Source organism: Rhodnius prolixus, unplaced genomic scaffold (assembly GCF_049639745.1).
Source record: "Rhodnius prolixus isolate KJV_2025 unplaced genomic scaffold, Rpr scaffold_1, whole genome shotgun sequence".
In the NCBI taxonomy this organism is placed as follows: Eukaryota; Metazoa; Arthropoda; class Insecta; order Hemiptera; family Reduviidae; genus Rhodnius; species Rhodnius prolixus.
Window position 1 is genome coordinate 3,376,549 of NW_027411581.1, and position 15,012 is coordinate 3,391,560.

Genomic DNA, 15,012 nt, shown 5'->3' on the forward strand with positions numbered 1-15,012 from the left:
ACTTTATTTAAAGAAATTTATCCTTTCTTTAAACAAGGTATTTATACCTTAAAAGTAAAAATGACTAAAACATCTGGTCGTGAACACTCTACGACTTTCACTAACTAATCTTAGGCTTCAAAGAGTCTAACTCTGAACTCTTATACAGTTCGGCAAACTGTACGTTGCACTGAAACAACACGTTTGAGGGATGCCTTTGATTTGATTAGATTATTTATAAAAAGTAAAGTAATTACGTCCAACTACCAATTAGGTGTTGTGGAGGCGACTAGCAAACGTACTTTACTGCCAAATTTCTCATATTAACCATTAAAGGTATAGACTGGGAATATAGCCTAGTACCGCAATACATCTTAGCTTTGCGGGTCTAGCCTCTAACCGCTCGACTAACGTGGCTAAGTGCGACTTTAAAGGACGGCTTTTATATTTCATACTTCGATTTTCTATTAATCAGCTGATGTAACTTTTTATCTAAATTAAGACATAAAGTTATGTGAAGCTTTGTACCTCTCAGGGAATTTCGATCTTCTTATACGTCAAATCAATAATAAATTGTCATTTACTTGAATTGTTTTCATGATTGCTCTTTTAAAACATTTTCTTTGCATCTACCTAAGTTTTCCACAATTTCCTCTAAATTTCCTTTTTCAGTGAGAAGGTTACAGTGATAAATGGAGTAGATTCGGCAAAAGTTGAGGTTGTTATAACAACCATTGGTTTCTTCTATACCTCATTTCTTTGTGTGTATGTGTGTTGAGGGAGTGAGACAGAAAGTATAGTAAAAATGTAAGAAATAGTGTTGTCAGCCCTGCCTGTATAGCCGCTATACGAGTAGTTTGTTGTAAGTTGCACTACGGTGTTACCACTACACAATAATACAAATAAAAGTTCGTACTCTGTATAGTATATATAAATTGTATCCGGCCCGTAGGACCAAATATATTTATTGTTATGACGGGGCCATAAAAGTATGTTTTCCCCCAACTCTTTTTCTCTTTTATTACTATAATGCTCGCCCCCTCCACTACAACAATTTTTATATAATATTCCATTAAAAAGTTTTTGGCGCTTTTTTTTTTTAATGAAAATGTGGAAATTTATTAAATTTATGATACTAAAGTTAGTTTTTTTCTTGTGAAAATAGTTTCTAATCTTGTTAGTGAAGATAAAGTGAAGCTGGGTTTAATTTTCAAGTTATATTTAAATGTTCTCTCAGTGTAAATGTTAGTTTTTAAATAAGTAATGTAAAGTAAAGTAATGCCTATTTATTCAGGCAGGCTTTACTTCCAACTACCAAATTAGGTGTCGTGGACGGAGGCGACTAGCAAACATACTTTACTGCAAAATTTCTCATATTAACCATTAAAGGTATAGACCGGGGAATATAGCCTAGTACCGCAATACATCTTAGCTTTGCGGGTCAAGCCTCTAACCGCCTAACATACTTTACTGTAAATTTCTTTTATTAACCATCCAAGGCCTGCACCAGGAATCGAACCCAGTACCACAATCCATATTAGCTTTACAGATCTCTTTACAGTTTTTTAATAATTGAAAGAAATTTCTAAAATTTTAATGATTTCTCTTTTCTTTGCAGGTGAGTACCCTTTTTCATCTTTAGAGGCCGCTGCAGCTCAGGTAATGTACTGTCCACCTTCTGTAGTTTCTCTTCCTTGCTTCTGATTTCTATTACTACTAGTTTTGGTGGCTAATTATTCTTATCATATTTTTATATCAAATAAAAAGTAACAGTCTCACATTGGATTCGAACCGACGACCTCCTAATTGTAAATTCTCGTTACATAGCCACTGCACAAACTCCTGTCTCTTTTTTTTTCTACGAACTTGTGCAGATAGAAGACAGGGGTTCAGGTGTAGAGTTGCCTCTTTTATATACTGTCTAATGACGATGCAATCGATAATTTGTGGAGATAATTTGCCGAAACGGGGAAAATCCTTGATCTTGTTCAAAAAAGCGTGGTAACTCGTTGTAAGGTCTACAAGGAGAAAATTAGACCGTCTCTTTTGCAGGTAACCAAACTTAACACGTGGTTTTCATCCTCTATTCCATCCATAATAAATAATCATTTCCAGGCTAAAAAAAAAAAAAGGCACAATCCAGGCACTGGTAGTTCCTCGCAACTCCTCGAGCTAGTAATTCCTGATCATTCTTAATTCAGCTTGTTTTCAAGCCTTAAAGAAGATCCATGTTTTTGTTACCCCAAAATACCATTTTGCTGTGCTAAAAAACACAAACAAGAAAATAGAGATTTCCTTTTCCCACTTGTAGCCCTACCCTCCTCCACCCCTCCACTCGTAGTACTATCAAGTTTAGGAAGCTTCCATTTTTCTCCACCAGATCGAGTTTATTCACGCACTTCCCCCCCCTACTTGTATATTTGATTGAGGCTATTGAATTTAGGTCAGTGATGTTTTTGGTTGAATAGGAATTCAGTGATTTTTTTTTGTCATCGAACGGAATGGCGTTGATGATGTCCTTCCTTTTAGCACCACCAACGCTAAAACTTGTGACGACAATCATTTTTCCTTTCTATTTTCTTGGGATTTTCGTAGTAGAAAACATATAAATTTTTACGTTCAGCTTTTACCAGTAGTAATTCATGTTCGTCCTGTGACGCCATTCTGTTTTCCTCTAAAACTTTTATTAGATTTAGTTGAAATAAGTTTATTGTAACTAAATATATATTTATTTTAGTTATACTTATAGCACTTAACTTAATTAATTTTTTTTTTTTTAAACTACAATTTATGCTGAAATTCAGTCAACTGTACATCAAACTTTTTTAAAAACAAATTAAAAAAAAAGTATTTTCCTGGAAAAATGTTTCCTGTAAAAAAATGTAGAACTGCTGTTACGCAATAAGTACGCTAAGATTAAAAAAAGAACTTATTTCGAGGGTCTCAAAAAAATTGAGTGTTAAGTGGCACTTCCGATTGGCTGACTTGGGCCACAAGCTCAACGGGTCTACTGGCTGAATATCCCAAATTTGAGCCTACTGCGATTTTTTTTTTTTTTTTTTTCGTTTTGCAGACAACACACTCAACGGACAACATGGGAGGCACCAAGATAGTTAACACTATTTCCAGATTTAATGACTTGACAACTTGTAATAAGGGCAGTTAATGGTAATTATCTAACCAAGACCTACATATTTTCACAAGAAGAGTACTGGGAAAATAGAGTTTTCCAAAAAAAAAGTGACCTAAAATTTAATGTAGAGAAATGAATTTAGAGAAAACTTTAGGTGAAATATCCTCTATACGTTGGAAGTAGGACTGTGCGAAACAAGAAAATGTTCTTTTAGAAAAAAAAACAAAAACAAAAACGGCGTGAACACCAAGAATAAGAATTAAGAACAAAAGGAACAAGGTGCCACGTTAGCCGAGCGGTTAGAGACTAGACCCGCAATGCTAAGATGTACTGCGGTACTAGGCTATATTCCCAGTCTATACCTTTAATGGTTAATATGAGAAATTTTGCAGTAAAGTATGTTTGCTAGTCGCCACGGTAGCCGAATGGTTAGAGGCTAGACCCGCAATGCTAAGATGTACTGCGGTACTAGGCTATATTCCCAGTCTATACCTTTAATGGTTAATATGAGAAATTTATAGTAAAGTATGTTTGCTAGTCGCCACGGTAGCCGAACGGTTAGAGGCTAGACCCGCAATGCTAAGATGTACTGCGGTACTAGGCTATATTCCCAGTCTATACCTTTAATGGTTAATATGAGAAATTTTGCAGTAAAGTATGTTTGCTAGTCGCCACGATAGCCGAGCGGTTAGAGGCTAGACCCGCAATGCTAAGATGTATTGCGGTACTAGGCTATATTCCCAGTCTTTACCTTTAATGGTTAATATGAGAAATTTATAGTAAAGTATGTTTGCTAGTCGCCACGATAGCCGAGCGGTTAGAGGCTAGACCCGCAATGCTAAGATGTATTGCGGTACTAGGCTATATTCCCAGTCTATACCTTTAATGGTTAATATGAGAAATTTATAGTAAAGTATGTTTGCTATTCGCCACGATAGCCATGTATTGCGGTACTAGGCTATATTCCCAGTCTATACCTTTAATGGTTAATATGAGAAATTTGCAGTAAAGTACTCGTATGTTTGCTAGTCTACAACAACTAATTTGGTAGCTGGATGGAATTACTGTACTTTTTATAAATAATCTAATCAAATATAAACCCTTGTAGAGATAGTTTTCGGCTTTTTGGTTTCCAAAATCCCTTACATTGCCAACAAGATGATTTATGTTTTACCTGTGACTTGTTTGCGCGAATGCTCTATCAATGCGGCTCAGTGAAAGACCCGCTATCAGCGAGCACTCGTCACTAGTAGTGGGCGGTTCTGCTGTCCAGCCCGTTTGAGCGCTTATCTTAAATTCTTTTGGACATTATGTTCATATGAACGACTCTATTCAGATTCTGCAGATTTGGTACTGTTAAAAAACATCAGAGTGAATGTCTTTATTTCAATTTTATTGTTACACTTTATCACTGCCAACGAGCGGAAGTGTTGAAATTAAGACTTCTGGACTCAGTCTTCCTGTTACTGTAACCATGACAATATTCCAAGTGACGTATCCTCTGTATTGATCACATTTTTTTTATTTTTTTACCGACAAGAAAGAAGCTGTTGGACCTTGGCAAAATAATTAATTGTAATTAAGTACATTAAGCCTAGCAACTTCCCGCCGAAACCAGAAGTCTGTTTTCAAGTGATCCCTATGTCGTCAAACTCCGCTACGAATAATTTTTCAGAAAGTAATTTTTAAAAGTAAAGTAATCGCCATTTTTTTTTTCAGACGGGGCTTAACGTCCAACTAGGTGTCGCGGACGGGAACGGAAGCTCATACATGCAGTATTGAATGAATCGATTATTTATAAAGCAATCAGCTTGCTGAATTTCAGCTAGAAACATATTCTATAGTGCAGAGACGGGGCGCCACGATAGCCGAGCGGTTAGAGACTAGACCCTCAAAGCTAAGATGTATTGCGGTACTAGGCTATACACCCAGTCTATACCTTTAATGGCTAATATGAGGAATTTATAGTAAAGTATGTTTGATAGTCGCCACGATAGCCGAGCGGTTATAGGCTAGACCCGCAAAGCTAAGATGTATTGCGGTACTAGGCTATATTCCCAGTCTATACCTTTAATGGTTAATTTGAGAATTTTACAGTTAAGTATGTTTGCTAGTCGCCTCCGTCCACGACACCTAATTGGTAGTTGGATGTAAAGCCCGCCTGAAAAAATGGGCAATTACTTTACTTCAGTTCAGAGACTGCTTAAGGTTTAGTTAATCGATTTACATTCAAATTTTATATTTAGCGATACATTTAATGTTCTTCAAATTATTGTAATGGAACTAGGTGAAACCGTAGAATTAGTGACCTGCATCTTTGTTAGATCTCTTATGACTCCCTGCTGAAGCGGCAAGTTATTAGCTTGGCTTGTAGAATATCCTTCAGATTAAGATCCAATGTGGGAGGTTAGATTTCTAGGTCTAACACCTGGTATCTCTATATAAGACTCCTCGAATAAAGTTTGTATTTCCGATTACGGTCACAATGGGCCCTTCTGTGAAGATAATAAGAGATAGCCGTGAAGAGGAGGGGTGTGTGACAGTGTTGTTGGTTGTGTTATCAAAAAATCGTTAGCAAGTAATTCAGGCCATGCATGTGATTAAGGTGGTACTAACTGCTAGCTGCAGACACATGCCACCCGTGCGTGCGGTGACCTCTTCACAAAGAGTCGCCGCGATAAGTTATCTATCGCTGTGCTCGATTCCAGTACACTACTCCACCTATCATACGTATATACGTAACAGTATGTATATATATTTCATAAATTGTTTCTGTGGCTCAATAAGTTCTGATGCCCGTGATGAACACCTGGAGATTGTAGGAATATTGGAGAACAGCTATCGGACATGGTGTAGGGCTGCATGATGTATTAGGTGCTTGCTCCTAGTACTTTAGGACGGGTCTCAAGGCCAGATAAGGGCTTATGTCCTACTTTTACATACAGCTTTCGCTTAGGACAACCAGTTTCCTTCCAGGATTGAATGCTTAATTAACTCTAACTGGGGAAGTGAGCTTTAACTTAGAGGAAGCACAAAGTACTTTCTCAGATGCTAGTTTTATGACCGTGACATTCTATATCGAGTTCTAACCGAAAATCTCCATTGTGTGTGTCACCTAAGTCCACAAAACTTTTTTTAATGGTCGAATGTGTGTGTGTGTGAAAAGCTAGAACTTTCATGAAGCTCAATCGTCACATTTATTTCAGTTTAAAAAGAAAATTGTGATGACCATTCCAGTGGAAATCTATAAATTTGGAAAAATCCATTCTGTAAGATTGCTAACGCCGATAGAGAAATCTTCTTTTACACATTCAATCTTCCATAAGTGATAAGACCGTACGTAACCACAAAATGGAACTGGAGAGAGAAGCGTCTCCTATCTACTTTTCTCACAAGTGAATGAATTTTTCAGTGCTTCAGTACTTGCTCTAAGACTTCCTTTAAACTATAATAATAATAGTAATAATAATAACAATAGTAAGGGAAGGGATTAGCTATGAGGTTAGCATACTGGACTCCCATGCGGAGGTCCCGGGTTCGAATCCAGCAGCTGACCCTTAGATCTTCTCTTCCTAGGAGCTTCTTACAGCTCACTGTCCGGTGATGGACAGTGTTGTCTGTAACGAGTGAACACTGTCCGGAGGCCGGCAGTGCACTGGAAAAAGCTCCGGGCGCTAATAACCTCAGCTGTTGATGCGCCAAAAAAAAAAAAAAAAAAAAAAAAAAAGATGGTTATGGTTTTTCCGACCATTGTTGATAGATGAATCTTAGAATTGCTTATTCCAAATTTTAGACAATTCTGTAAAACAGATACATATGTAACTTCGCAAAATAGACAAAAATGAAAATCTAACCAAGAGGTACAAAAATCTCCTTAACAAAAACTTACTGTTTAAAATAGGTACATATAAGTGTTGATTAAACTACGTATTGGCGTTTTACGAAAATCTGTCGAGTAGGAAATGAGATATTTAGAGTTAAATTTTGGTTTCGTTTGAAACAGTGAAATCTTTAACTTCAAATATCTCGTAAACTACTCGATAGATTTTGTTTATATTTTATCTGTATATGGAGACAACTATTGTCTATAACTGTATAAATTTTTGCAAAAATCTATCGAGTAGGAAACGTTTGAAACAGTGAAATCTTCAACTTCAAATATCTCGTAAAGTACTTAATAGATTTGGTTTATATTTTATCTGTATATGGAGACTACTATTGTCTATAATTGTATAACATTTCGCAGAAATCTGTTGAGTAGGAAACGAGATATTTAGAGTTAAACTTTGGTTTCCTTTGAAACAGTGAAATCTTCAACTTCAAATATCGCGTAAACTACTCGATAGATTTTGTTTATATTTTATCTGTATATGGAGACAACTATTGTCTATAATTGTATAAAATTTCGCAAAAATCTGTCGAGTAGGAAACGAGATATTTAGAGTTAAACTTTGGTTTCCTTTGAAACAGTGAAATCTTCAACTTCAAATATCGCGTAAACTACTCGATAGATTTTGTTTATATTTTATCTGTATATGGAGACAACTATTGTCTATAATTGTATAAAATTTCGCAAAAATTTGTCGAGTAGGAAACGAGATATTTAGAGTTAAATTTTGGTTTCGTTTGAAACAGTGAAATCTTTAACTTCAAATATCTCGTAAACTACTCGATAGATTTTGTTTATATTTTATCTGTATATGGAGATAACTATTATCTATAACTGTATAAAATTTCGTAAAAATCTGTCGAGTAGGAAACGAGATAATTAGGGTTAAATTTTGGTTTCGTTTGAAACAGTGAAATCTTCAACTTCAAATTTCTCGTAAACTACTCGATAGATTTTGTTTATATTTTATCTGTATGTGGGGACAACTATTGTCTATAAACGTATAAAATTTCGTAAAAATCTGTCTACTAGGAAACGAAATATTTAGAGTTAAATATTGGTTTCGTTTGAAACAGTGAAATCTTTGACTTCAATTATCTCGTAAACCACTTTATAGATTTAGTATATATATCAGTTTTAGATGAAACCTTTCTTTACAATTGTGTAAAGAATTGATTAAAATCTGAACAATAAGGAGAGAGATATAGTGGTTTTAAATGTAGTAGAAGGTAATCGTGTGAGTGGTTCACGAAAGATTATTTATAATATCTTCAGATTTTTGGCCTGGCTTTTGAAATTACTAACAGCTTACTGTATAATTGTAAAGTGTAACGATAGAACACGGTTCGGAAGCCGGAAGTGCTCAGCAAAGACTTCATACACACCAATGACCTTAGATGTTGTCTCGTCTTTAATCACGGCAATATTTGTGGCAATTGGATACTGTTCAAGTATTTATTACTAGTAATGCAATGTTTAGGCATCGATCCAAGTGCACGTGCACCATGTATTTAGGTGTCGAACTGTAATTAGTGTGTACATGTAATACATATACATGTAATAGATGTATATATATGTACGAAACAGGTCGCATTTCCATGCTGGGTCTGTATAGAAGCCCTTGTAGTGCAATCAGCTGATTTCTGTGTCGTTTAATAGCTTCCGTTTTTCTGGGAGTATTGTGATATTGCTAATTTTCCAGTTTGTAAAGTTGGTTTCCGGAAATAAGGGTCTCCTGAGTTCGATGCAAGTGGTTGTTTTTTAATTGGCCCGGGTAGTATTCATTCCGCTTTTGGTGGTATTCAGGTGTTTTCATGCTCATCTGGAATCTTAATGGATTTTTCACTTTTCTGTAGATTTCCTAAAAACATGGCTCCTAAGATTTATCACTTACACAAAGCTTTTCCTTTTACAACCTTCTGTAACTATTATTTTCCTGGAAAAATTCAATGATAGGGTAGAACTGGGCATGGCTTTGCCCTAATGTGCCATTTTAGGGTATTTAGTTATTTTCACCATTAAGCCTTGTTTTTCTTTCCGGTGAAAATTCAATGACGTAATACTTCTTTACCGTAACTTAGAGAAATTAACAATATTTCCAAACGAATTCATTGAATTAAATTTGAATTCATTAAAACATTTACTAAAAGGTTATAAAAAAGTTTTTATTTACTTTGATTACTATCAATTGAAAACCGATGCATTATAAATGCATGATAATCATCATTATTTAAAATAATGATAGAGAATGAAAGTTGCAGTTAAATGAAGTGCATCGGCGCTTAACACACATTCTTCATTAAGTATTATAGCTAAGTCCTTAGAAAGTCTCAAAGCGCTTGTTTTAATACCTTTTTCTTGATTAAAAATAAAGAAAAAGTTGTAAGTTACGCAATTAACGTCTAATGTAATTAGTATTTTCAAGTAGGAGATAAACTTCATTTATAGTAGCCGAGAAAGTTCTCCTAATAAAGTTCATATTTATAGGGTTGATTGAGGATTGCCATTTCCTGTCTGAAGTAATTAAAGAAAATAGCTACTGTAAATGTTCTAACTTTAGTATCAATTAGTGGCTATAATTAAATGTAATAATATTACTAGTTGGATTTAGTTTTAATTTTGTTGCTTTTCGGCTTCGAGACCTTAATTCACTTTTAAGACGATAAATTTAAATGGTTAATTGTATTTGTGATCGATTATTATGATTAATATACATATAAAGTAAAGTATATTTTTTCAAGCGGGGTTCAACTACCAATTAAGTGTCGCATACGTGGGCGGTTGCAAATTCTTTAATATACAATTTTTTTTATTAATAAATAAAAATTCGTCCTAAGTGGGTTTCGAACTGGGCATCTTCCACTTACAAAGTCACACTCTTATACGAGTATATATATTTCAATAAGCGCCACGATAGCCGAGCGGTTAGAGGCTAGACCCGCAATGCTAAGATGTGTTGCGGTACTCTAGGCTATATTCCCAGACTATACCTTTAATGGTTAATATGAGAAATTTATAGTAAAGTATGTTTACTAGTCGCCACGATAGCCGAGCGGTTAGAGGCTAGACCCGCAATGCTAAGATGTATTGCGGTACTAGGCTATATTCCCCGGTCTATACCTTTAATGGTTAATATGAGAAATTTGCAGTTAAGTATGTTTGCTAGGCGCCACGGTAGCCGAGCGGTTAGAGGCTAGACCTGCAATGCTAAGATGTATTGCGGTACTAGGCTATATTCCCAGTCTATACCTTTAATGGTTAATATGAGAAATTTGCAGTTAAGTATGTTTGCTAGTCGCCTCCGTCCACGGCATCTAATTTGGTAGTTGGAAGTAAAGCCTGTCTGAAAAACTAGGCTTTACTTTACTTTTTTTTTTCATTTTTCAATTTCCAGTAATATTAGTAATCGCAATCAATCTCCTGTGACCTGATTCAGTTTTCGAACAATCACTCGATTGAATCACTTCCAATTTTTTGTTCTTTACACATTAATTTTAATTATTATTTATAAATTTAAATGAAAAAAATAAAAGATAATAATTTACAATAAAACTGTTTGCTTTCACATCACAATAATAGGCTATTAAAGAGATATGGTAATTTTTATGAGAATTATTTTGGTTAATGATTATTTTTATGGAAGTTATTGTGTTGGAAAGCCAAAGTGAAGGTTGAGAGAAAAACTCGTGTGTGAGGAAAAAGTCATTTTCCAGAAATGTTTTGCTCATTCTTTTAGACCATTCGTTTAACGGAAGTAATTATGACGATCGTGATAAATGTTTTGCTACCACTCTACCTGTACTCCGGAAATTCATGTTTTGAATTGTTACGGGAAAAAAATTTATATCTTGAACTTTCCCTTTAACATTTACCATAATTAAATTTTTTTCAAACATGGAGTGTTTTTTTAATTCTTGCTAAGATTACCCAGATAACAATGCCATATACTTTAGGGCGAAACTTAGCTTTTCCCGACGAATTTTCCAAAGCTCCTTCTTCTCTTCCCACCCCCGTTTTTGGTACTAAGGCCTAGAAGATCCCTGGGATTTCACGCATCCTATCCTAACCTAACCTAAAACTCTCAACTCCTCTTCCACTTCATTCTGCCCACCCAGTGTTCTTGGCTCTCTTTCTAGAATAACTTGATACAAAATTTTCATTCGTTCCAAGTGTCTAGCCTACGATCTAGGATTTTTTTTCCCCTGCAAAGGAAAATGCTTCAACATTTTCCTTTCCCCAAATATACGTCAAACGTTCCTAAGACTACATACTTTACAAATAAATTTCTCATATTAACCATTAAAGGTGTAGACTGGGAATATAGCCTAGTACCGCAATACATCTTAGCTTTGCGGGTTTAGTCTCTAACCGCTCTGCTATCGTGGCGACTAGCAAACATACTTTACTGCAAATTTCTCACATTAACCATTAAAGGTGTAGACTGGGAATATAGCCTAGTAGAAGACTCAGCTCCTGTTTCCATACGTAACAGCTGGTCTAAAAAATTTTTTCATCTATTAAATGTTGGGTGCTTTGATATTGATCTCAAACATATATAGCTATTCCCTGGTACCGAAAACTAACATAATTCTTCTTACTAACAATAGCTGCTAGTATCTTGAAACTATCCGACGTCCTGTTACGAGTAGTGAACGCCTAGATCAGGGGTTCACTACGGCCACATGCGGCCCTCTGAGGACATTTATACGGCCCCCCGTCCGCACTTCCGGAAGGGGCATTTCTTTCATTGGTGGCCAGGTGAGAGGAGCACTATATGTGGCGGTGCCGCAAAGCGCTGTGTCGCTCATGTACAGTACTACTTCCGATGACGCGGGATGCACGCGTCACGGCTCCGAAAACAGTGTGTACAGCAACAGTAGAAGTAGGAAGAAAGGCAAAGCACTATAACTAAACCGGACATTGGACCATCTCATTAGCCAAAAGCAGGTCCCATAATTCCCACAGAAATACTGGACAGTTTGTTGATTTAAATTTACTTGTTCTTTATTTGAAATATTCTATTTGTTCCCGTTTTGTTTTTTTTTACTTTAAAATAGTTTGTTTTATAGTCCGGCCCCCCAACAGTCTGAGGAACAGTGATCTGGCTTCCTGTGTGAAATGTTTGGGAACCCTTGACCTAGTTCAACAGATTCATTGATGACGACACACCTTTTTAGTGGCAAAGATGTATTTTGTTTCGGATTCTTTTATTGTAAATCCCACAGAACTTTACCCTTTATTTTCAATTTCTTGAAGCACTCCTGTTCGCGCAGATTAAGGCACATCCTGTTACAAATGTTGACATCAAGGGGGAGAGCGAATTTCCTTTATTCCCTTCCATAGTGCTAAGTTGAATGAGAGCTTTAACTAAAAGACTTCAATTACCACCTGGAGCAGTTCTGCTGCCAGCCGTTTACAATCTGGCCGATCTGGGTACACTTGGAGGGAGTGCCCTTCTACCTTGGAGGGCAAGACACCATTGTAATCCGATTTCCTTCACCCCAGGTAGTGTGAGACAATCACGGTCGTTGTTTAACTACCACAAGTCTCTTTTAATTTAGCACAATTCCATGGTCTAGGCCACAGTGGGTGGTCGATTGTGTGGTCCATTCTGTCTACCAGCCTCCTACTCAGTTTGCCTCTTATTTGCTGTCCCGTTTAACGGTTAATTTCAGTCAACATTCAGCTGGAAAGTGCTGGAAATTACTTAATTCTTTATTTAGGTTATGCTTTACTTCCGGTTGAGCAAGATCAAAGAGTTGCGAAGTTCCTGTATTGAGTTTCCACCGGAAGTACTCATTTTGAGATCAGCTAGACATGGACGACAGTTCCAGGAAGGAAGTTCATTGTAGCTAGAGACATTCGTGTCAGAAACTGTTCTGCAAAAAGTTGAAGATGTCATTTCAGTGACATGAGTTACTGAATCATAAGTTAGAACCTGAAATATTACAGTAATTTTTATTATCCTATAGTAGGAAATAGAAAACAGCTGGTTTTAGAAAACATTTTCCGCACCAAACATCTGAATAACTTGTTACTAATGCCGGAAAGGGCGCCCAGACTAGAGTAGGCGCCATTTTACTATTCTTGGCAAGATATTCCGGTGTATAAATATAGTCAACCATGGACAGGTGATCTCAATTATATATGTATATATTTCTTTGAAAATCTAAAACATGAATTTATGATGTTTACATACGTTTTCTCAAATATTTAAGGGGGGAAATTTCTTTTTTTTTTTAAATATATATATACATTTTGTTTTGGCATCGGACAGAGAAAAAAGACACGTGGAAGTTGCGGATTAGGTCGTGTAAACTGCCAATAGCAGTACTGCATTTCCTTCATATTTCGCAATTGCTGTATCTCTCTTCATATTAGCGTAATCCTTCCGTAAACATGTACAATTATAGTACCTCGTTTATCTCTACAATAGTGCGCAATTCCAACTGACTAGCTATATTTTTGAAGGAGATATAAGGTGATAAAGTTTGGGAGTTTGGCATTTCCTACATTTTTCGAATTGCTGTATCTCCTGTCCTATTGGTGTTATCTCTTCGTAAGTATGGGCAATGGTAGTACTCGTTTACCTTTACAATTGTGCACAATTCCAACTGTCTAGCTATATTTTTGAAGGAGATATAAGGTGATAAAGTTTGGGTGTTTTGCACTTCCTTCATATTTCGGAATGCTCGTATCTCCTGTTGGCCAATTAGGGTTGACCCGCCTTGAATAATTTTAAGGCCCGCCTTATTTATCAAAAATTTTACGAAATTTGTTTATTATAGAGATAATGTTCTCTATAATTACTCTATTAAGAGTAATAGAACTGATTGGCTTACTATATAGTAATAAACTAAAACCCATTTTTACAACATCAGAATCAATTATAACACTTTTATCACAGAAGAAAAATTTTCTAATTTGAATAAAGTGAAATTTGTTCATTAATACTTCCATGAAGGAAAAGCTTCATTTGAAATTCTCACGTCAATTCCAAAAACAGTTTCCTATTTATTTCCATCAGGTAGATTTAAAAAAAAAGTATTAATTATTATAGTATTGGGTTCGAAGCAGTGTGTGGGGTCCCCTTTATAAAATTCGAAAGGTCATCCAGCATTTTCATCTTCAATTAAAATGAGTTACGCTGTACTGCCTACCAATGGGCTGGGCACAATAAGCGTTTTTTTGCTCTTAATAAAAACATCAATACGTTCCCATGTAATAATGTACAATTTTAACCACCAGAATCAATTAAATTAATTCAAATCAATTAAATTAAGTGAATTCATGAAAATTACTAATGTTAATGGAAATTATTATCTCAAGTTGTGATTTTTTCATTTTATTTTCTCTTTTTTTTTAAAAAAAAACATCTTTAACATAAAATAACCCGAAGTGCTGATAATCCTTATCTGTCTTCGAGTTCTTTTAATGACATTTTTGGCGTATTCTTTATTTATTTATTTATTTTTTGTACGTGATAGTCTCCAATGATCAGCTGATCTCCTGAGTTCTATTTGCAAAGATCAAAAAAATCAAAAAAAGAAAAGCCAAGAAAGCCTTGGAAAACTCACGTACATCTCTTTCACCATCTTCAGAAAAAGGAAAATCCACAGTTTCTGTGTTTTTCTTTATTTCTGATTCGCTTAGAAATAATTTCGAAATTGCTTAAAATTATTTTTAAATAAAATTAGGACATATTTATTTTGAGTGTATTTTAATGTTGAATGTTGGGCGCCTCGATAGTTGAGCGGTTAGAGGCTAGACCCGCAAAGCTATATTGCGGTACTAGGCTATATTCCCCAGTCTATACCTTTAATGGTTAATATGAGAAATTAATGTTGCTAGTCGCTACGGTAGTCGAGCGGTTAGAGGCTAGATCCGCAAAGCTAAGATGTATTGCGGTACTAGGTTATATTCCCCTAGTCTATACCTTTAATGGTTAATATGAGAAATTTTGCAGTAAAGTATGTTTGCTAGTCGCCTCCGTCCACGACACCTAATTGGA

General features: G+C 35.6%; 1 protein-coding gene across 9 annotated transcripts in view; it reads left to right on the top strand.

The window, feature by feature from the left end:
- raskol (Ras GTPase-activating protein raskol) overlaps positions 1 to 15,012 on the top strand; it is a 477,784-nt gene that overhangs the window by 325,898 nt on the left and 136,874 nt on the right. The gene's annotated exons all lie outside the window — the stretch shown is intronic.